The 22,969-nt window shown below is 43.4% G+C and overlaps 1 pseudogene; it reads right to left on the bottom strand.

Moving 5' to 3' along the window:
- Positions 1–998: 998 nt before the first annotated feature.
- On the bottom strand, positions 999–1,099 carry LOC112443077 (uncharacterized; annotated as a pseudogene).
- Between the last annotated feature and the right edge of the window lie 21,870 nt (positions 1,100–22,969).

Raw genomic sequence — 22,969 nt, 5'->3', positions numbered from 1 at the left:
CCTATTTACCTGGAGGCCTTGTGGCTCAGCTGGTAAAGAATCTGCCCACAATGTGGGAGACCTGGGTTTGATCCCTGGGTTGGGAGGATCCCTGGAGAAGGGAAAGGCTACGCACTCCAGTATTCTGGCCTGGAGAATTCCATGGACTGTATAGTCCATGGGGTCGCAAAGAGTCGGGCACTACTGAGCGACTTTAACTTTCTTTCTTTGACTTCTGCTGTGACAACATGGAGCTTTGTTCCCAAGAGGAAGTCGTGCTTGCGGAGGAGCCCTCGTTCACTGTCTAAGTGACAGTCAGAGTCAGTTCCTCCACCACTGCTTCTCTCTGCTCACCATCTCCCTTAAGCGTTGCACGGAAGGCCACAAAGTGCGCATGCGCTCTCCAGGCTCCCCACCTACCACCCCGAGCCCCAATCCAGCCTGGACAGGACTGTAGTGGAGGCATCCCTCTACGCTGCTGCGGCACTCTGCCCTGGCGTCCGCACCTCTCATGCCCAGGGAACCCTCTCCACCGCCTGCTCAGCAAGCCTCCTTTCTGTATCAGGCCATCTCTGACTCACTTCATTTGTTGACCGCCCCACGCTGCATTCAGGATTTCAGTTCCCCAACCAGGGGTGGAAACGGCGCCCCCTGCAGTGGGGAGCTTGAAGTCTTGACCACTGAGCCGCCAGGGAAGTCCCAAACTCTGACTCATTTTAAATTGTTATTTACATCATCTGCATTTACCAATAACAACAAAGGGGAATTCTTTGGGTGTGGACAAACCTCAGGGAATAGATGCTTCGGGCTGTTTGGAGAACTATGGTCCGTGTTTGGGAAGACTCAAGTGTGGGAAATGAAGTAGAGAAAGTGAAACAGGCGTGGAAAGGAAGCATGAGAGTGACTCCTATAGCATTCAGTTCAGTTCAGTCGCTCAGTCGTGTCTGACTCTTTGCGACCTCATGAATTGCAGCACGCCAGGCCTCCCTGTCCATCACCAACTCCCGGAATTCACTCAAAAAAATATGGAACCCTTCACGAATTTGCGTGTCACCCTTGCGTAGGGGCCGTGCTAATCTCTATCGTTCCATTAGGTCCCTACAATGCTCTGGCTTGAGAAAGGAAATGACTCATTTGGATTTGCCTACCTGGTAGCACACGTCACATGAGAAACACTGATAACTTGCTGTGTATGGGACCATCTGATTCTCATTCTGGCCTAGCCTCCCCCAAGGGAACCCTGCCCCGACATCCTGTCACCACCGCCCCCACCCCACCCTCACACCGCCCCCCCACCCAACCCCAAACAGGCTCCAAAACACAGCAGTAGACCTAAATGAGGTAGAGTCTCTCTTATCAGGACTTCCGTGGTGGCTCAGAAGGTAAAGAATCTGCCTGCAATGTGGGAGACTTGGGCTGGATCCCTGGGATGGGCAGATCCCCTGGAGGAGGGCATGGCAACCCACTCCAGTATTCTTGCCCAGAGAATCCCCAGGGACAAAGGAGCATGGTGAACTACCCATAGGGTCGCAAAGAGTCAGACATGACTAAGCGACTAAGCACAGCACAACACAGCCTTCTTATCTGAGTAAAGTTTGTATCAAAAAACTCTCAAGATTTCCATGGTCGGGATACAACCTTGAGATGGATTAAAATCAAATCCTGATTCCCCTCCCAGCACCCAAACCCTGAATCATGTTCTTATGTCCTAATCTTGCTCTAAGGGTTTTCAAAGCACACAGCTAAATTGCTCAGATCCATTTACGTTGAAAGGGACATGGGCTCTGCCCTAGGACAACAAATAACTGGATTTGCTTCTTAAAGTCCCAGCGTGCTCCAGCCATCGAGAATATTGTCAGTGGCAGGGGTGAGTGAGCCTAATGGACTAGAGGAAATAGTAATGATGGCATCTGCTGCAACTGACTCTGTGCCAGGTACTTCATATACATGGTCTCTAATGCTTCCAGTGGCCCTGCAAAAATGATGTGTCTGTCTCAATTTTGCAGATAGAAAACAGATTCAAATAAGACAAGCAACTTGTTCAAAGTCACACAGTAAGTTACAAGGTTAAGTTCCTGTTATAGGGTGAGTTCTCCAGAAGCAGAGAGTAAGAAGAATGATGGATGTGAAAGTACTCTATTAGGAGAAATTCCTAAGAAAACTGGTAGTGGAGTAGAGAAGTGGGACCAGAAAAGAAACTAGGCCAAGTAAAGACCCAATGTCAGGGGAAGTCTCAAAAGTAAGCTCTAAAGACAAAATTGGTTGCAGAGTTGATCCAATCAGGGAAAGAGATCTGGGGTATTTATACCCCTGAACCAGTTGGTTCTAGGCTAAGGACTGCCCCCACACCCCCCTCACCGTGAAGATGTAAATTCTCAGATAGTTCCCTGCTCTGCTTGCTGGTTCCAGTGTGCTTGAAGTTCAAGTGGTTCAAGATATTGCTTCATCAGTGTGAGAGAAAGTGCAAAGAATCAGGGGCTGGCTTCTGGGAAGAAAGCAGGCTGAGAGCCAGGTGCTCGCAAATGGTGGGGGCCTTGTCTTCTCTGCTGGGACATACCCCTGTCCCAGACACAGTTCTGGAGCCATAGACCTTCTGCATCCAGGGACCGCCTTGTCAGACCTTGACTGCAGCACTGTTGGGGTCCAGGCAATGCTACACAGTCATAAAAAACCTCAGTTTTAAACCTTTGCTTCTAGCAAAGATAAAGTGAGAGAATGGAAAGATGTCTTCATTTAACTTTAATTTCTCAGACCCAGCTTGTCTCTAATGCACTGTAAATTAATGTTTTATTTATTTCCTATGATTATCTTTTAATTAGCAAATTTATATTGTGTGACACTTTCTTCTGTGATGGGACTTTTTGTCTATTTTTAGAATATCATCAATAGATTATTAATAGAATATAACAATGATCTAAAACATCAGTCATGACATTCTCATAAGTCATGACATCCTCATACTAGTCATGATTATCAGTGTTTAAAGTTACATTATTTGCTATAAAATTTTTGATATTTCACATTGGTCACATGTTTTTAAATCATATTTTGTCATGTATAAAAATGAACAAAGTGTGACATTTCATAGTAAAAGCATCATTTTCTTAAATATAACTATAAAAACAATGTGTCCAATTCTTGTTAACTTGTTTTGGCATTTTTATTTAACGTATTGGAAACCATGATGGGGCTTCCCATGGCACAGTGGTAAAGAACCCGCCTGCCAATGCAGGAGATGAGGGTTCAATCCCTGGGTCAGGAAGATCAACCCACTCCAGTATTCTTGCCTGAAAATTTCCATGGATAGAGGAGCCTGGCGGGCTACAAGTCCATGGGGACCACAGAGAGTCAGATACAACTGAGCAACAGAGCACTGGAAACCTTGGTATGAGAGGGAGGCTGAGCCTCTCAAATCCTGAGAAAACTGCTGAGAAAGCAGTGGTGAAGCTGTGGTGACACCCAGCAGTGGGGCAGCCACCCTCCTGGGCAGAGAAAAAGAGCAACCAAGACGTCAGGCTCAGGACGTCACACATGGGTGCAAATGGCCACCAACCGTTCACTCTTCAGGAGCCAGACCAACAGCGCAGGACGGTACTACATACTCAGTAAGTGAAATGATGAAGTATCCTAAAGACTCATGGGCTGTAGGGAACAGTTCCAGATGAGGTAAAAGGCCTTTGAATCTGGAGGGGCTGAGCCAGCAGCCTGAGCTGCCAGAGGTTGGAAGCCAGCACACAGCCTATCTTGCTGCAGCCCAGGAGCCTCCAGCATGGGACAACCCCTCCCCCGGCCTCCTCAGCAGCATGGCCAGGGCTGACTCACTCTTCACACTCACCTCAGGGGGAGCTGCCTCAGAGCAAAATGCAAGGGTACGTTTGACATTACTTATAGCAACGATCTGCAGGCTTTTACTCAATATCCATACTGTTGAAAAAATAATTTTTTTTAACACATCCTTAATATCTGCAGAACAAAATTTTGACCTAGATCTTTCTGTCATTGGCTGACAAGGTGACGTACGTGTTATGGGACTCATAGCACATTTTCAGATTAACTTAACTTCAATTTTATCTGGTGTGAGCCACTGGGCCCTGACTGAATGCCAAGCAGCATGCTGAGTGCTGATATCTAAAGATGAAAAAACCCTATTCCCTGCCTTTCAGAAGCTTATGGTCCAGTGGGGTAAATAAATAATCCATTCATATGAGTTAGAGGTGAGGGGGCAGAGGGATAAACCTAGAGATTAACAATGGGTCACAGAGGCCCATCAGGCTAGTGGGAAGCTCCATTTGGCCAGTTTAGCTCAGTTGGTAAAGAATCTGCCTGCAATGTAGGAGACCTGGGTTAGATTCCTGGGTTGGGAAGATTCCCTGGAGAAGGAAATGGCAACCCACTCCAGTATTCTTGCCTGGAGAATCCCATGGACAGAGGAGCCTGGCAGGCTATAGTCCATGGGGTCACAAAGAGTTGGACACGACTTAACGATTAAACCACCAAAAAGACTATGTAGAATTATCATCCCAACCAACTCATCCATATATTGATACCCAACCTCCAGGCCACAGATCTGTACCTCCTGTTGAGAGAGTCAATTCCTAGGCAGGTTGATAAGAAGTCTGGGGTCCCCAAGGAGGAGAGAAAGGTCTGGGAACTCTTGAAGTAGAGATAGGGGTCTGGAATTCTCAAGGAGGAGGAAAGGACAAACTTTTTTTTTTTTTTAATCTACATTCCTTAGTCTTAGTCATATAAAACTTTTTTTTTTTTTTAATCTACATTCCTTAGTCTTAGTCATATAAAACTTTTTTTTTTTTTTCCTTTAAACCCAGAACTGATGATTACACAACAAACAACTCAGTTTAAACTCTGTACTAAGGATTATATAACAACAATGTATCCTGCTTCCGGACAGTTTCTCCTTCCTGAAAATCTTCTGGCTAATCCTGTTATCTTAAAAATGTCAATTATGGGAGTGGGTCTAGTAAGATCTTTACAACCTTGAGACATTCTTTTGATTTATTGTAATAACTAATTTTAAAAAGTATGTAACTCCCTTGATAAAGACTAGCAGGGGGCGCTCTCCATCCCCTTCTGATGTCTATGTCAGAAGTTTCTCTGTCCCTTCTCATTTTAAGAAAGCTCTGCTATACAAAAGCTCTTGGGTGAAAAAGCCTGGTCCCTGTCCCAAAGTTAAATCTTCTTCGGAGATCATGAATCCGACACCATTCACCATAAGCTATCACCGTCAGATGAGCAGTAGCATTAGACTAAAATAAGGTGCACAGTGAATGAAATGCACTTGAATCATCCCCAAACCATTCTCCACACCCTGGGCTGTGGGAAAATTGTCTTCCACAAAACCAGTCCCTGGTGCCAGAAAGGTTGGGGACCACTGTACTGAGAAAAATGGAAGTTTCTAAGTCTAAAATATAGACCTTCTAAGGAACAACAGGAATGCACGTTTAGATCCAAGGCGAGGCGCTCTGGGTGGGAACTCAAAAGTGAGAGACCTTTTTGGAAGAAGCAGACCCCATGGAGACCAACTCTGAGCCCTAGTCTCCATTGGCTTCAATCTGGTGTTAAAGCTTGATAAGGCTGGGAGGCAGGAACGGGGGCCAGTGTGCACCCCCAGCCCTCGTGTGTGAGTTCCACCTTCAGAACAGAATAAATCACCAACTATCTCCCCTTCTTGGTGAACTGATCTCCTGTAGGGCTTCTTTGTCCTTCTACTTCCCTCCTGCCATTCTCTCCATTCCCCTCACCCAAAGTGTGGAGTCCTCTGCTGGCACCTGTCTCAGCCTCCTCCCTGCTCCCTGTCTGGAAGGGAGCAAGGAAACAGAAGCAGAAGCAGCAGCAGCAGCAGAGGCAAAGACAGCAGAAGCCCGCCAGGTGAGGGGAGAATGCTTCCGCGGTAGCCTAGTGGTCACCTTTGCCAGTTCCATCGCTTCTCCCCGGGGAACATAGGACCTCAGATGTTAGTGACTCACCTGGGCAGACTTAATATTGCTCAGAGATGAAGAGCTGACAAGTAGCTCCAGGTTAAAATGGCTAAACAAAGGAAGCAGTTCCTTGACTCATTTTCAGAATCCTCTCTCATGCAGATTGTCCTCTCAATTCACCTGAAATACTGACCTTTGTGGTCCTGTTAACATGTTTGCCCCACAGAAAGCAAAGTGCTGATTATGGCCCTTCTCTGACTGTGGACAGAGCTGTGTTTCAAGGTCACCGTGTAGACGAATGGTCTCAGAGTAGAGTTTCGTCAGTCATCTCATCAGAATGACTTGGGGCGTGAACTATTCAGGATTCCTGTTCTCCCAGCTGCTTCTGGGGTAGAGTAGAGGAAGAAGGGGGATTCTGACTCAGTAAGTCCAGGCTGGTACTTAGGAATTTGTGTTTCTCCAAGTGTTCCTGGCGATTCTGATATGTAGTCAATTTGGGGACTCATTGCTCCAGGGAGAAATAGCTTTTCTCCCCAGTTCAGAAATGAGCTGGTTTTCTTAAAACTTGTGGATGTTCAGACTCCCTGAAAGCCTTGTTTTCCCTCCAAAGGGAATGACATATTGAGATGTCTCCCCCGCTTGGCTGCACACATTCTGCCTCCCCAGTCCTGTTCACAGCCAGGCATGGGGCTCGTCGCCCAGCTGATGGGCGAGTTCTGGCTGCCCGACAGCTCTGCAGTCATCTCTTTAGAATTCATCATAAAATGTGAGCAAATGACCATTTGGCGTCGCTGTCCTAGTTGTCTGCAACGTGACACTCGTCCAGGGGATCATGTGTGGAGGAAACGTGCCCCTTTGACAGAGATATTATTTCAGTGGGTCTCCTCTTTCAAAGGGTTCCCCATTTATCTGCACTATCAAATTGTTCCTGGTTCCATAAAAGCAGGGCAGCTATTGTGATGGAAATGTATATACACTAGGTAAATGCCGGGCTTGTTTGTTGTTTGAAAGAAGCTGCTGGAAGCTGATGAGATCAGGTGTGTCCTGGGCCTTCATCCAGCGGCCAGTTCAAAGGCTGGACCTGCAGAGAATTCCTCCTCCCTCTTCCTTATTCAGGTTACCGAGGAGGAAGCCAGAGCCTGGAACCAGCCGAGCACAGTGAGCTGTCTCCTCACCCTCTCAGAGTCCTGCTTGGTGTGTGAGGGCCTGGACTTCGGGGCAATAATCTCCCTCTCCATCTCCTGGGAGAACTCACTGATTCTTTTTCAAGTACAATCAGTCAATTCAGTTGTTCAGTCGTGTCCAACTCTTTGTGACCCCATGGACTGTAGCACACCAGGCTTCCCTGTCCATCACCAACTCCTGGAACTTGCTCAAACCCATGTCCATTGAGTCAGTGATGCCTTCCAACTATTTCATCCTCTGCCATCCCCTTCTCCTCCTGCCTTCAGTCTTTACCAGCATCAGGGTCTTTTCCAGTGAGTCAGTTCTTCACATCAGGTGGCCAAAGTAGGAGCTTCAGCTTTAGCATCAGCCCTTCCAATGAATATTCAGGACTGATCTCCTTTAGAATGGACTGGTTGGATCTCCTTGCAGTCCAAGGGACTCTCAAATGTCTTGTCCAACACCACAATTCAAAAGCATCAATTCTTTGGCATTCAGCTTTCTTTACAGTCCAACTCTCACATCAATTTTTCAAGTACGGAAACACTTTTTTGGTATTTACTTTTCCCACCTGATTAGTGGCCTTCTGCTCTTGTACCTGCTTTCACAAGAGATGAAGAACTACTCCTGACACACTCCACAGTGAATACCTCAGGTCTGGTTTGAGGGCAACAACACAGGAGTCATTCTCGGTGGAGAAAGTTTCTGAGTGGCCACCACAGGAGATGAGATAGAATATTTCTAAATTTGGCAAGGACCTAACGTCACATTATTTGTGTGTTTATGCCTGAAGCACAAGTATTTACAAATATCTAAAAGATAGTAAAAACCACAGTCATAGCTCCAGGGGATTTTTAACTTATGTGTCCCTGTTGACAAAACTTAAAATTAGATGTATTGGCCCAAGGATAGGCCGCACTGCCCAATATCTGTGAGCAAGGTGGAGACATCCATTTTTCTCATAAAATATAAATGGGGGCAAAAGAAAAAAAAAAAGAGTGAGAAGACATAGGGTACAATAGACTAGAAACTGGGAGACGAGTTAATATCCCAGTTCTATCAACAGTTGTGTTTCTTAATGAATGATAACAATGAAAGAAGGCAGACCAGAAGGGAGTTTAGGGAGAACTTCACCAAGTCCTCTTTTGACGGATGAAGAAGCTGAGCACTCCAGGAGTTAACTGATAGGGCCCTTAAGGGAGCCCAGCAATACTTCACATAGCTGGGGCCGAGTGCCATGCTCTTTGATTTCCAATCTGCACTCTTTCTCAGGGTGGCCTCAGTTTCATCATTCAGCACATGGGGACATTAATGCTTATCCTACCTACCTCATAAAAGTCTTGGAAAAGTCAACTAAGATAATATGTGGGTTGGATTGAATTATCTCTAAGGTAAAGTGGTATTTAAAGACCATATAAAGTTTCTGTTCCTGTTTTCCTTATCATCATGAATGGCCACACCACCTATTCTGTTACACAGGATAAAAGCCTTGATACTTCCCTTTCTCACGCCCCCAAATCCAATCCATCACTAAATCCTATTGAGTTTCCTTTAAAGGCATCTTGAGTCTGTCTACTTTTTACCATGTCTGATTCATCATCCTGTCTAGCCACTACCATCTCTCGCTTGGACCAGTGCAGCAGCTTCTTAATTGGTCTTCCTTCATCTACTCTTACCCCCTTAAATGAACTCTCAACACAGACACCAGAAAGATCTTTAAAAATTCAATCATGGTCAGGCCCATTCCTGCCAAAACCCTTCAATGACTTCTCTTGCTTTTAAATAAAATTCTTAACCCAGTTATATAGCATCAAAAAGAAAATAAAACACTTAGCAATACATTTAACAAAGGTCCAAAACTTATACTCTGAAAACTATGAAACATTATTGAAAGATATTAAAGAAGGATTAAACAAATGGAGAGACACCTCATGTTCAGGGACCTGAAAACTTAACATCATTAAAACGACAATACTCCCCAAATCGATCTATAAATTCAATTCAGTCTCTATCAAAATCCCAGTTGGCTTCTGTGTGGAAAATGACAAGATAGTCTTAAAATCATGTGGAAATTCAAGGGACCCAGAGTAGCCAAAGCAGTCTTGAAAAAGAAGAACAAATTAGGAGGACTCATACTTTCTGATTTTGAAGCTTGCTGGAAAGTTACAATAATCAAAGCAGTGTGGTTATACTCATTGACATACTCATCAATGGAATAGAATTGAGAGACAAGGAATAACACACATTTGCAGTCAGTTATTATTTGATGGTAGTGCCAAAATAACTCAACAGGCAAAAAATAGTCTTCAACCAAATAGTGCTGGAAAAACTGGAAAGTCATATGCAAAAGAATGGCATTAGCTCCCTTTCCTCAAACCATACACAAAAAATTAACTCAAAATGGATTGTAGATCTAAATTTAAAAATGAAAACTATAAAAGTCTTAGAAATATTGAAGAGAATTTTGTGACTTCGGGTTAGGCAAAGTGTTCTTAGATATGACACTAAAAGCACCAGTTACAGAAGAAAAAATTAGATAAATTATACCAATACCAAAATTTAAGACTTTTATGGTTCAAATGATACCATTCATGAAAATTAAGAGAATCCACTGAATGGGAGAAAATACTTGCAAATCATGCATTTGATAATAGGCTTGTGTCTGTGTGTGAATGTGCATGCTAAGTCACTTCAGTTTTGTCTGATTCTGTGTGACCCTATGGACTGCAGCCTGCCAGGCTGTGTCTAGAATACATTTAAAAACTCTTATAATTCAACAATAAAAATACAATTGACCAATTTTGAAATTGGTTATGAATAAAGATCAGTCCAGGAAAAGTATAAAAAGTCATAAAAATATAAAATTCCTGGAATAAAAATGCTCTAGGAATTCCCAGAAAGGAGTAGTGCATGCAGGCTGGAGGAGCAAAATTTGAGCTCAGTCCTTTGGGAGATTATTAAAATCATGATCTTCAAGTTGTAGAGCCTGTGTGTCCAGTAAAAATAAAAACCACTGAGTAAGCTTAGAAAAGAAAATGATCTGGAATTCTGGGCACAGGCATCTTTTGGGGGAATAATAAGAAAGCAATTGGGGCAAGGCAGAGAGAGGAACCAAGAGAGATTAGGAGACAGAGAGAGAACTTTACAGACTGATTAGGGCTTTTAGACCAATATAATGTCTTTTTTTTTTTTCACTCTGAGTGAAATAGAGAGTCACCATATGATTCCAAATAGAGAGACCTGCTCTGGCTTCGACATAGGGCAGAAGGAAGGATGTCAATCAGATTGTATACAGTAACTCAGGTGGGAGATAATGAGACTTGGATCAGAGACTGAAGGTGGAAGTAGGAAGAAGCGGTGAGATTTCAGAACAGTTTTGTAGAAACCCGAGAAGATGGAGAAAGTAGATTGTTTTTCAAGGATTGTGGCCAGCATTTGAAAATGCCTCCAGGGAAGAATCTTTCAGAACTTGGGAGGTGGGAGTTTGCGAAGCCTGGGCTCCCATTGACTCCTGCCATCGTCCTACGTCATTCCCAGAAGACACTGGGAGAGGCCATCCTCACCCCCAGGCAGTTCATTATGGACCTTTCGGGTTTCTCTTTATCTGATCTGTCCAAGCTATGCATGGACAAGCACCTGACCTAAGTTTACTCTATCCTTTACATGGTCATCTTATCTGAAACAGTAAAGAGATTATTATACACAGTAATTTGCTTCATGATGTAAGATGCTGGACTCCTCCTAAATTGAATAGCAAACTGTCTAACTGTGGGAAAGCTGTCAAAGTCCAGATCCAGAAAGCCCCCTACCAACTCAGGTGTGTTTTAAAAAAACACATATTATTTTATAAAAAGTACTTCTGGAATTTTAAAATCACACAGCATTTTCACTTTTTATAGTTCATAAGCCATGTCCCAAGCACCAACTCAGATCCAAAGGTTGGCCTGATAAACCCAGATGCTAATTTTTTCCCAAGAGAAAGGAGCAAACATTTACAGATTGCCTACCCTGTGTCATACTCTTTTATGGTATCTTATTAACCTTCCTTTTAAGAAGAAAGCTCAGGTTTGGAGAGGTTAACTCACCTGCCAAAGGTTACACAACAAAGAATCAGCAGATCAAGAGCGATAAAATCAGCAGCTCTGCTCCACCGTGCAGCTGAGATCTGTACAACATTTCTCTACTCCTCAGAACCCATCAGCCCTTAGCTCTCCTGATGTAGTCAAAAGCGGTCCTTCTGGAACAATCGTATGTGGATTCAGAAAAGTCAAGTCTCCCCTGAAGCCTTTGGGATATGAGAGAGATGATCCCAAAGAATGAATCATGACTTACCTTTATTATTATTATTTTTTTGGTCCTTCTTGGATTTTAAATAGTTGAGACGTTTTGGTCTACAAACAAGGTCCATGCCCCTTCAAAGTTCCTAGAGCAGGACACGTGGAGGCTGGCACAATCTTCAGTAGCAAAGACATGATCAACTAAGGATTTCCATTTCCATCAAACAGACTTGTGCTTATTAATAAGGCACAGTCTGGGGGGGTGGGGGCGGTGGTTCTGATTTCATCCCCATTTTATGAATGGGGTTCAGAGAGGTTAATTCACCCCAGACTCACAAACTAGTAATAATAGCAGGGCTTTTGCTTTGTGCAATAGCGATAAGATTATTCCTATTGTTTCTATGAGTAACAAACAGCCAGTGTGCTTATCTAGAGCTTACTGTGTGTGCTAAGTTGCTTCAGTCATGTCCGACTCTTTGTAACACTATGGTAGCCCACCAGACCCCTCTGTCCATGGAATTCTCCAGGCAAGAACGCTGGAGTGGGTAGCCATTCCCTTCTCCAGGGGATCTTCCCGACCCAGGGATCTAACCCAGGTCTCTTGGATTACAGGCAGATTCTTTACCATCTGAGGCACCAGGAAACCTCTCACAGCAGCCCCATGAGCAGGGTACTAGTATTATCATCCCTATTTTACACACGAGGAGACTGAGGCACAGTAATATGAAGTAACTCATTCTAGATCACATTGCTGGTAGGGGACAGGTTAAGGATGAACATCCAGACAGACAACCAGGATCTACTGACCATATGCCATTAGCCATTCAGCTATGATCCTATCTCTGCCTCTCCTTCCAGTGCCAGATTTGAACGAGATCATCTGACTCTGAGTCCTGTGCTCCCTCGTGTCTTTTTTGGTCAATGCAAAGCCCAGGTTCCAGCCCTGGGAGGCAAACGCACAAGGAAGGAGAAAGTATGTTGGGTGAATGCAGCCTGCAGCAGGCGCACGGCTCTCCAAGGAGGCAGAACTAGTTCCCCAGCCCGATGACTCTTCAGGCCACTAATGAGTTACACAAATACAGTCCCTGCTGACTGATGCCTGGGAGACTGGTGTGCGCCCTCTCTCTCATTTTCTCTCTCTCTCACAACACATACTCACGCTCAGCTGCTGCATCTTAGAATTTCCGCCATCACCCAGTTTTACAAGTGGCCCTGCCAGTGAAGAGGAGGGGGAAAAAAAGCAAAGATCTGTAGATCTGGTTGGTTTGCAGCTGTCAAAGGGACAGGTTTGTTGGCAAGCAGTGAATAGAGGGCACGCTCTGTGGGATCCTGGCATTGTCCAAAGCCAGGCAACATGGTGTTTTCTCCAGAGGGGTGTGAGGGTGGATATGTGCTTGTGGGGGTCACAACAGGGACTATGACACCAGAGGAGTGAGTGTTAATAACACATAAGGAAATGGATCCACACATATCAAAGGTGAGAAGTAAAGGCATTGTGACTAGGAACACACGGTAATTCTGACGTGGGGACAGAGATCACGTTTCTCTTTCATGTGGAGCCAAAAGGAACTTAAGCCTGTTCTGATTGTGTCTGAGAAAGCCCCAGTCACAGGGACACAGGTGAGTGTGACTGCAGCAGGAGGTGCTGTAGTGCATCTACACGCAGGAGGTAATTGAAGGACCTCACCTGAGACCCGGCCCTCAGACTCCCTCAAGGGTCCCACTGTCCACAGGAAGCCTGGTGAAGCCTACTGGGCACCTCACTTGGAAAGATCCCAGGGCTTCCTTAAAGATCCAGGGACACCTTCCTTCCTGGAGCATCTTTGCAGCACAGAAATGCTGGAGCAGTAGGAAGTGGTCCCAGGAATGGCTAGTGGTGAGGAAAAAAGAAGAAGAGAGGCGCACAAGGAAGAGGAAATGAGCATAAAACACCCCTCACCCCTGTCAACACACACACACAAAATGCAAATCTTGGCACGTGCTTCTGACTCAGGTGTGCCAGTCACACACTCCTTTTAGTGATTTGAGTTGAAGCAGGAGGCTGAGTGGGAGTTCTAGGACTTGAGCAGTAAGATCACTAGCGAGGAGAGGTGTGGTAAAGAATATACTGCTATAAGCATTTTTGATCTCCTTCCACCCCCTCCCCACTCCCCACTCTAAAGGAAAGAAGTTCTTGAATCTTGCACTCGGCTGCTGCTACCTGCCTGGGCCTGTTAACAGAGTTAATGGAGTTTTAAGGGAACAGAATGAGATAAAACAAGAAGAATGAGAAGCTGAGTTTCCCCTTAGACAGGATGGAAAGCGACTGAAGGAGAAACGGACAAGTCTGATAAGGAGGTGCTGTAGTTGTCAGGAGGGGAGAGGAGGAGTGGGAGGATCACACCCAGGAGCTCAGTTAAGGAGTCTGCAGTAGGGAGTGGATGGGAGGAAGGGAAGGGCTCTGGAAGCACCATGGGGAGGTGGGAGGAGGGGAGGGGGGCGAGAGAGGGCTCAAGGGGGCGGAGACCCAGAGAGAAATTATGCTCTGGTGATGAACTGAATATCCTTCTCATAGTTTTTGTTTGTTTGAATGATTTGTTTCATTAAAAAAAAAAAAACCTCAGTAAACATTTAAGCCATTTTTCAATTAATTTTCACATTGGGTTGATGTCTTCAAATGAGGGAGTGAGTTCAGATGAGTCACAAGAGAATTTTTTTAGGGTTTCATTCTATTTCAAACTCCCTGGGCTTCCTTGGGTGTCCAGATAGACAGGGAGCAGGGCAAGGCCAGCAGACAGAGCCGGGGTCCTCCTCTATCTCAGCCAGAGTTACTATGCTCCGTTAAAAAAAAAAAAAATCTATTTCGTCGGTAACAATTAATTTAGTCCATGTCCCTTATCCTATTGAGAGATAAACTAAGCCCTAGAGTTTGTGACTTGCCCAAGTCCAGTTGCTTGGTTCTCGAGCTAGCACCAACCCCAGGGTCCATCTGGACACACTAATATTTCCAATCCATCCTGTGCTCTGCTCCCTATCTAGGAGTGCGCAATTTAGGCTTTCACTGGGAATGTGACCAAAAAAATCGAAAGCCTAGGGAGAAACTATTCCACAACTACTACATCTAATATATACAAATGCCACCACGTCAAATAGAACAGCAGCTGGTGTTAGCTACGCCAGCTGAGAAAAAGTGCACGGATGGTACCGGCTCCTTGCTGTACTCCCAGAACAATCAAGTTTATGTATTTGTTCACTTAATTCTAAACTCCACCAAGACCTTCTTCAAACAATTCCATGCCTAGTCCAGAGACACCCTGAAAGGAAATGGCATGTTTCTTTGACTCCCTGGCTGAGAGCTCAGCATTACCTCCAGCCCCCGAAGCTCCTTAAAGATACCTGCGATCTCCTTCCTAATGTCTCAGATCAGCTGCTATCAACCAGACTTTATGGAGGTGCCTTTCCTTAAATTCAACATTAAAAAAAAAACCCTAAGATCATGGCATCTGGTCCCATCACTTCATGGCAAATAGAAGGGGAAAAAGTGGAAGCAGTGACAGATTTTCTCTCTTGGGCTCCAAAAATCACTGCAGATGGTGACTGCAGCCATGAAATTAGAAGATGATGAACCTAGACAGTGTAGTAAAAAGCAAAGATATCACTTTGCTGACAAAGATCCATATAATCAAAGCTATGAGTTTTCCAGTAGTCATGTACAAATATAAGAGTTAAACCATGAAGTAGGCTGAACACTGAAGAATTGATGCTTTCACATTGTGGTGCTGAAGATGACTCTTGAGAGTCCCTTGGACAGCAAGGAGATCGAGTCCATCAGTCAAGGAAATCAACCCTGAATACTCATTGGAAGGACTGATACTGAAGCTGAAGCTCCAATACTTTGGCCACCTGTGGCAAACAGCCGACTCATTGGGAAAGACACTGATGTTGGAAAAGATTGAGGGCAAAAGGAGGAGAGGGTGGCAGAGTATGAAATGGTTGGATAGCATCACCGACTTCATGGACATGAACTTGGGCAAGCTCTGGGAGATGGTGAGGGACAGGGAGGCCTGGCATGCTGCAGTCCATGGAGTCACAGCGTCGTATACAACTTAGCAACTGAACAGCAGCAACAACCTTTCCTTATTAAATAAAAATAGACAGCTGGGACTCTGAGAGGTGACCTGACTAGCCCCAGGTTTTTTCTCCTCTGGTTCCTATATCTCATCTGTTCTCTGCTTTTTCTGGAAAGGCTTGTGCCGAGGCGGTTCTGCTCCCCAACTATTTCTAATCATCTTCAAAGACTCATTCAGAGCTGATGATTCAGCACAACTCAGGAATCTGATTTTGCAAAAAGGTGAGACTGTTTGGAAACATAACCAGCCTATGCGAAACAAAACTGTGGCATTTAACACACTAATTAAAGGTTAAGGAACAGCAACCACAAATCAGCTTTCTTCACACTAAAAAGATCCAAAAGAAGCAGGCAACTTAAATCAAATCAGAAATGTATTGATTTAGTTTCAACCAACATCAATCAGTAGGTTGAAGGAATTATGTTCCAATTAAAAAATGCCCATTTGGGACTTTCCTGGTGGCCCGGTGGTTAAGGATCCACCTGCCAATGCGGGGAAATGGTTCAATCCCTGGTTCGGGAACTAAGATCCCACCCGCCTTGGGGCAACTAAGCCAGCTCGCCCAGGAGCCCACACTCTGCAACAAGAGAAGCCACCACAGTGAGAAGCTCACGCACCACAGCTGGAGAGTAGACCCTACTCACAACTAGAGAAAGCCGGCGTGCAGCAGCAAAGGCCCAGCACAGCCGAAAATAAACACAAATAAATTTTTTAAAATGCCCATTTGACTAATCCAAAAAGATCAGGTTTAGGCTCTCATCTTTGGGCTCCTAGTGGTAGGCTTGGAGTAGCCTTTTTCACTTTAAATTCTACACGGACCAATCTAATCCTCTATCCTCTATGTTGGGAGCTGGATGTTCTCATGTGATTCTGACTTGCCTGCATTAAGCTCACAATCCGGGAGGGAAACAGAACCATGCCATCTAAACAGAACAGAAATACAGTCCCAGCATGTTGAAGTGTGCTGAGCTGTGATAGCAAAGACAAGGAAGTAATTTGTTCTCCCTAGAGGCACGGTGAAGATTCTCTGCCCTCCTTAGATGACTGGCTTTTCTATGAGTGGTAGGATTCTCTGGGGATTATAAAGACACAGGCTTATGAGAACACAGGATGAAGCTCAGAAGGTTGAGATGCTGTGAGCTACAGCAACACTGGGCAGGTAATGAGTATTCAAGATGAGTGAAAATGGAAAGGGAGATGCAAATAGACAGGATTTGCCACATTTAGAAAACGTGACTTTATTCTGTGTGGATAATTTTTAAACATATGCATTTATCTTTTCTTTACAAAAGTAATGCATACTCATTGTAAAAATTGAAGAATTTTTAAATGGTGGGAAGTATTATCCATAGTCCTACCATCAATGAGGACAACTGTTAATATTTTCACTCAGTATTTCAGATAAACACACATTCAAGGGACCAGATGTACAGATGGTCTTGAAACTTGTTCTTTATTTAACCACATATTGTAAACATTTTTTACTTTCTATTGTGGGATATTAGACCATTTGTAATTTCACTATGTTTTAATGAAGCTATAAAGAGCATGCATGTACAATTCTGCTTCTGTAGTTGCTCATTTATTGTCATAATTTAAAATCATAATTTCCGACTCAAAGCAAATATACATTTTTAAAGCCTTATGTATTTATTGCAAAATATTCTTGAGAAAGTCTGCACCAATAAATACTTGATGTTTACTGAGGAATTATGTGAGGAAATTTCCTTACTTTCTTGCCATTATGGGTTCTTGCAATTTTTATAATTTTTGCCAATTTGTTGGCCCAAACAAACACATCATTAATATTTAACTTGCTTTTGATTACTACAGGGGTACATTTTTTTATGTTCATCGACCTATTGATTTTTCTTCTTTTGTGAAATGCCTATTCCTGTTCTTGGACTTTTTTTCTATTAGGAAATTTCTTTTCCTGATTTATAAAAGGCTCACATGTACATTAATGATAAAAACTTTTTGTCTGTTGTAAATGCTTTTTCTAATTTGTCTATTCTTTGTAATTTTGTTTATGGTAATTTTAGACCTAAACAATCTTTTACATTTCTACATTAAGCTTAAAAGGGCCATTTCCTTTCTAAGATCAGATGACTTCTTGTCTTCATATTCTTTTAAGAGTTAAGCACATTATCAATTTATTTAATGTATAAGATGAGATGGGAATGTAATTCAGGCTGAATAATGGCCACCCAAAGATATGAGATCCTAATCCCTGGAATCTGCACTACCTGATAAATGGATCTTGATGACTGAGATTAATTTAAGGATCTTAATTGGCTTCCCTGGTGGCTCAGAGAGTAAAGAATCTTCCTGCAATGCAGGAGACTTGGGTTCAATCCTGGATTGGGAAGATCCCCTGAAAAAGGGAATGGCTGCCCACTCCAGTATTTTCTTGCCTGGAGAATTCCCTGGACAGAGTAGCCTGGTGGGCTGCAGATGAGGCAGACACGGCTGAACAACTAACACTTTCACTTTCACTTTAAGGATCTTGACATGGGGAGATTGTTCTAGATTATCTGCATGGTCCCTAAGTCCAATCACAAGTGTCCTTACGAGAGAGAAACAGAGAGAGATTTGACACACATAGAATAGAATAAGGTAATGGCGCATGAAGGCAGGGTTGGAGTGACACATCTGCAAGCCAAGGAATGCCTGCAGCTACCAGAACCTTGAAGAGGCAGGGAGCAGGTTCTCCTCTGTCACCGCCAGAGAAAGTGAGGCCTGCCAACACTTTGGTTTTTTAAAAATATTCATTTATTTGTTTTTGGCTGTGCTGGGTCTTTGTTGCTACTTGGGCTTTTCTCTAGTTGCAGCAAGTGGGGGGGCTACTCCCTAGTTGCAGTGCGTGGGTTTCTCATTGCAATGCTTCTCTTGTTGCGGAGCACAGGCTCTCTGATGTGCCGGCTTCAGGAGTTGCAGCTCCCGGGCTCTAGAGCGCAGGCTCAGTAGTTGTGGCACACGGGCTTAGGCGCTCCAAGGCAGGCAGGATCTTCCTGGATCGAGGATCAAACCTGTGTCTTCTGCATTAACAGGCAGATTCTTTACCACTGAGCCACTAGGGAAGCCCAACATCTTGGTTTTGACTCATTAAAGCTGATTTCCAACTTCTGGTCTCTAAATCTGAGAGAATAAATTTCTGTCGTTCTAAGTCACCAACTTTGCAATTAATTCATTACTGCAGTCACAGGAAACTAACACAACACCCCACGAAACTGTTTTCCTAAAACAACAAATATCCGTTATTTTCTTACTTGTCTGAAATGTCATCTCTATCACATATAAAATATTTGTATCTATGTATATGTTTCTGAGTTTCTTCTTATTCATTAGTCTATTCTTGTATTAATAAACACTGTTTTCACTATCACATCTTTTAAATTTCATATCAGGCAATACAAATATCCCTTTATTAATTTTTTAAAGAATACATTTATTATTCTTAACAAATTAGTCTTCTAGATATAGAATTAATAATAGCTTTTCAAGTTCTGTAAAAAATGTCATTTAAGATTAAATGATTATAAATTAATTTGGAAGTTGCCTTTTAAAAATATTACTTGTTCCCATCCTCATTCTATTATTAAAATTCTTATTTTATGTTCTACAGTAGCTCCTGAAATTTCCTTCCTATAGTTCTTGTACATTTCTAAAGTTTCTACTTAGTTTTTCTGTCTTTTCTTCCTCCCTTCCTTCCCATCCTCCTCCTCTTCACACCCCCCTCTATCCCTCCTCCCTTCTTCATTCCTTTTTCTTTCTTTCTTCTGTTGCTGCTTATATAATGTTCTGAAACAGAGAGGTGACATATGATTTCTTCTTTGGCAGTTAATTTAAACGTCTAACTTTGTTTTGTTATTTTCTTAGGCTAATACTGAAACTCATTTTTAGGTTCTAACAGATGCTGTGTGGGTGGTGGGAAGAGGCAGTGCGAGTGATGGTGTGTGTGTTGGGGCGGGGATGGGGGCAGTGCGCAGGGGACAACAACGCATGGTAACTTTTAATTAGCTCCCGATAGTCAAGGAATCATTATTCACAGATTTCACAATCAGGTACAACAGGGCCATCTGACATTTTTAAAAAGAAAAACATGCCTCCAAGTGCCATAGTTTGAAGCTCTCCTATACAGATTTTCAGTTCCAATTGATTGTTGTCAGTCTTTTGTTTTAAATGTGCAACGTATGAGTTCTGAGCCTCAATCCAGCCTCAGTTATGTCTATGTTTGTATAACACTTTGGCTTCCCCAAACCCTGGCTATGAGGATGAGGAAGGCTTTTGAAAGAGAAGAGTTAGCCTACTATTCAGATCTGAGAAATAACCTCCTATCACCACTTCCAGACTGAGACAGTTGTAAGACAGAATTTGGTGAAGACTTGCTCTGCAGAAAGAGGGAGAGGGGACGATAGGATTCCATTTTAACCAGTGGGAGAAATGAAAAAAAAAAAAAAACTTAATTTCCAGCATCCTAAAGGAAAAGACAATGTGGGCAGACATGCTGAGGCAGTGGTTTCCAGCCTTGGGAATAAAATGAAGCAGATGTTTTAAGATACCTTATATGGAGCACCACATTAATAATCACTGAAAATTAATTAATGATGCTGATAATGACTAGAATATTATTTTTTTAAGTACAAGAAGAATCTGTTATATAAAATAAGATATTATCTTCTTAGCTAGGTAGACTTTTTTATTTTCTTTAACTAATCAACACTCTGCCAAGGAAAAGGGAACGTTCTGCCAGAATTTAAACTGAAAAAAATAAAGTCCTCGGGCAAGTTTATATAAAACTCTGGAAAAGTGATATGTAATAAATTAAATATACTGAAATAAGCAAAGCATGAATATTTAACCACTTGACTATTTTAATTTAAAAGGGAGCTGTGAGACCAAGACTTGCTCACACAGGATGGAAAGTTTAAGGCCTGATTGGCAGTACCAGAAGCTGTCCTGCCTCTTTCTTTATTCAGGAGACTGGCAAACAAAACAGGGCAGCAGCGTGGCATCAAGCTGCGGGCCAAGTCAAACATTTGCCAAGGCTTGTCCATGTCCCAGAATCTACATGGCTGGGGAACTTGGACACAGAACATGCTGCATATCTAACTGCTTGTGCCATTAGTTAGCGTCACCTAAGACGTCTTCAGGCACCAAACGACCAGCCAGAATCATTTTTTGGGGGTCCTGGAATAGGAGGGGGTCCCTTCCTACAGAGACCAATTCCCTGGAGTCAAACCCCAAAGCAAGGGTGAGTGAAAATACATGAAAGTACTAACCAGCAAGTGGACTGGATGAGTGAGGAAGAGCCATGGGGTCAGAGAAAGCAGGGGAGGAAAGGCCAAGAGACGCAAAATGAGATCCCGCTGCCCCACAGAGGAACACGTGTTCCAACCTCAGCAAAAGGAGGATAACCTGTGTCTGCAAGGAAGGTTATCCTTCTCTGGCCCTGGTTTCCATTGGCAAAACTGAAGAGGGGAGGTGGCCTTAAGTGATCAATGATCTTAAGTGATCATTCCATAGAGTGGCCAGAAGCTGAGATGAATGGGAATCAGCATTGCAGACCCTTGGGAGGGACGTCACTGTCTTACAGTCTGGCAAAGAGGTTTTAGGACCTAACGTTTATAGAATGTTGTCCACTTACCTGGCCCCAGACTGAGAACTTTACATGTAGGCTTTTATTTAATCATCACACAGTTCTATGAGATTTATCACACAGTTTATTATCATCACCCCATGTTATGCAGGGCTTCCCTGGTGGCTCAGTGGTAAAGAATCTGCCTGCCAATGCAGGAGACACAGGTTCAATCCTGGGTCAGGAAAATCCCATGAGAGAGGAAATGGCAACCCACTCTAGCATTCTTGCCTGGAGAATCTCATGGACAGAGAAGCCTGGTGGGCTACAGTCCATAGAGTCACAAAAGTGTCATACATGACTTAGCGGCTAAACAACATTTTATACATGAGAAAACAGAGATGCTAGGGAGCCTTCAGAAAGGAAATAGCTCACAAGCATCAGAGCTGGCACTCAAATACCAGCCTGCACCAAAGCTCATGCTCTCTGTATTCACACTAGGCTGCTCTCCAATGCAGAGGAGAGACCAGATGTCAGCCCAGCATTTGAAAATGTTCTGTGTTGCATGTAGACACAGACCAGTGTGCAGGACTGGAGGATTGTGGGAGGGCTGACATGTATCTATTGTAGACATGCTTAAAAGGCCAAAAGGTAATTGATTCTCGAAAGCCAATATTATAGTCTGGCAGCGAGTGTCAGAAGATATAAACTAATGGCATCAGCAAAAAAAGACTTTTCCCTGAGGACCGCATGCATGAGTGCTAAGTTGCTTTAGTCATGTCCAACCCTTCATGACCCTATGAGCTGTAGCCTGCCAGGCTCCCTGTCCATGATTCTCCAGGCAAGAATACTGGAGGGGGTTACCATGCCCTCCTCCAGGGGATCTTCCCAGCCCAGGGATCAAACCTATGTTTCTTATGTCTCGTGCATCGGCAGGCAGGTTGTCACTAGCACCACCTGGGAAGCCCTTTCTCTTAGGAGTGGCAGACCACAATAAAAATGCTCATTGGTTCTATTGGTTTTACAGCCCTTTCTGCCCAATTGCTACTATTTCCTAAAACACTTATAACCCCTTGTATGTCTTCATTCTTTTGAACTGCCCTGAAGTTTCTTAGTACCTTGTAATAAAAACACCCAGAAAATTGTTCTATTTTCCCCCCAATAATATTATTAGAGTCTTCTATCCTTCTGTATTCACTTTATATTCAAGGAGAATGAAGCATAGAGAAATTAAATGTGTCCTGAATGTGCACTAAGGGAGCAGAGACAGAAGGTGAGGATTCTGATGGTCAAAATTGTGTCTTCCTAGATCTAAACAGACATTTCTCCAAAGAAGACATACAAATGGCTAATAAACACATGAAAAGAGGCTCAACTTTGCTCATTATTAGAGAAATGCAAATCAAAACTACAATGAGATATCACCTCACACTGATCAGAATGACCATCATCAAAATATCTACAAACAATAAATGCTGGAGAGGGGTTGGAGAGAAGGGAACCCTCTTGCACTGTCGGTGGGAATGTAAATTGATACAGCCACTATGGAAGATGGTATGGAGATTCCTTTAAAAACTAGCAATAAATCTAACATATGACCCAGCAATCAGGAAACCATAACTGAAAAAGAAAAATGTACCCCAGTGTTCTTTGTAGCTGAATACTGTTTACTACAGCTAAGACATGGAAGCAACCTAGAATGTCCATCAGCAGATGAGTGGATAAAGAACCTATGGTACATATATACAATGGAATACTACGCAGCCATAACAGGAAGGCATTTGAGTCCGTTCTAATGAGGTGGATGAACCTATTACACAGAGTGAAGTAAGTCAGAAAGAGGAAAAATATATATATTAACTCATGTATATGGACTCTAGAAAGATGGTACTGATGAATCTATTTGCAGGGCAGCAATGGAGATGC

The sequence above is a fragment of the Bos taurus genome, chromosome 20 (genome assembly GCF_002263795.3).
Source record: "Bos taurus isolate L1 Dominette 01449 registration number 42190680 breed Hereford chromosome 20, ARS-UCD2.0, whole genome shotgun sequence".
Classification (NCBI taxonomy): Eukaryota; Metazoa; Chordata; class Mammalia; order Artiodactyla; family Bovidae; genus Bos; species Bos taurus.
The sequence above is the reverse complement of the archived record's forward strand: the minus strand, read 5'-3'. Positions and strand labels throughout refer to the sequence as shown.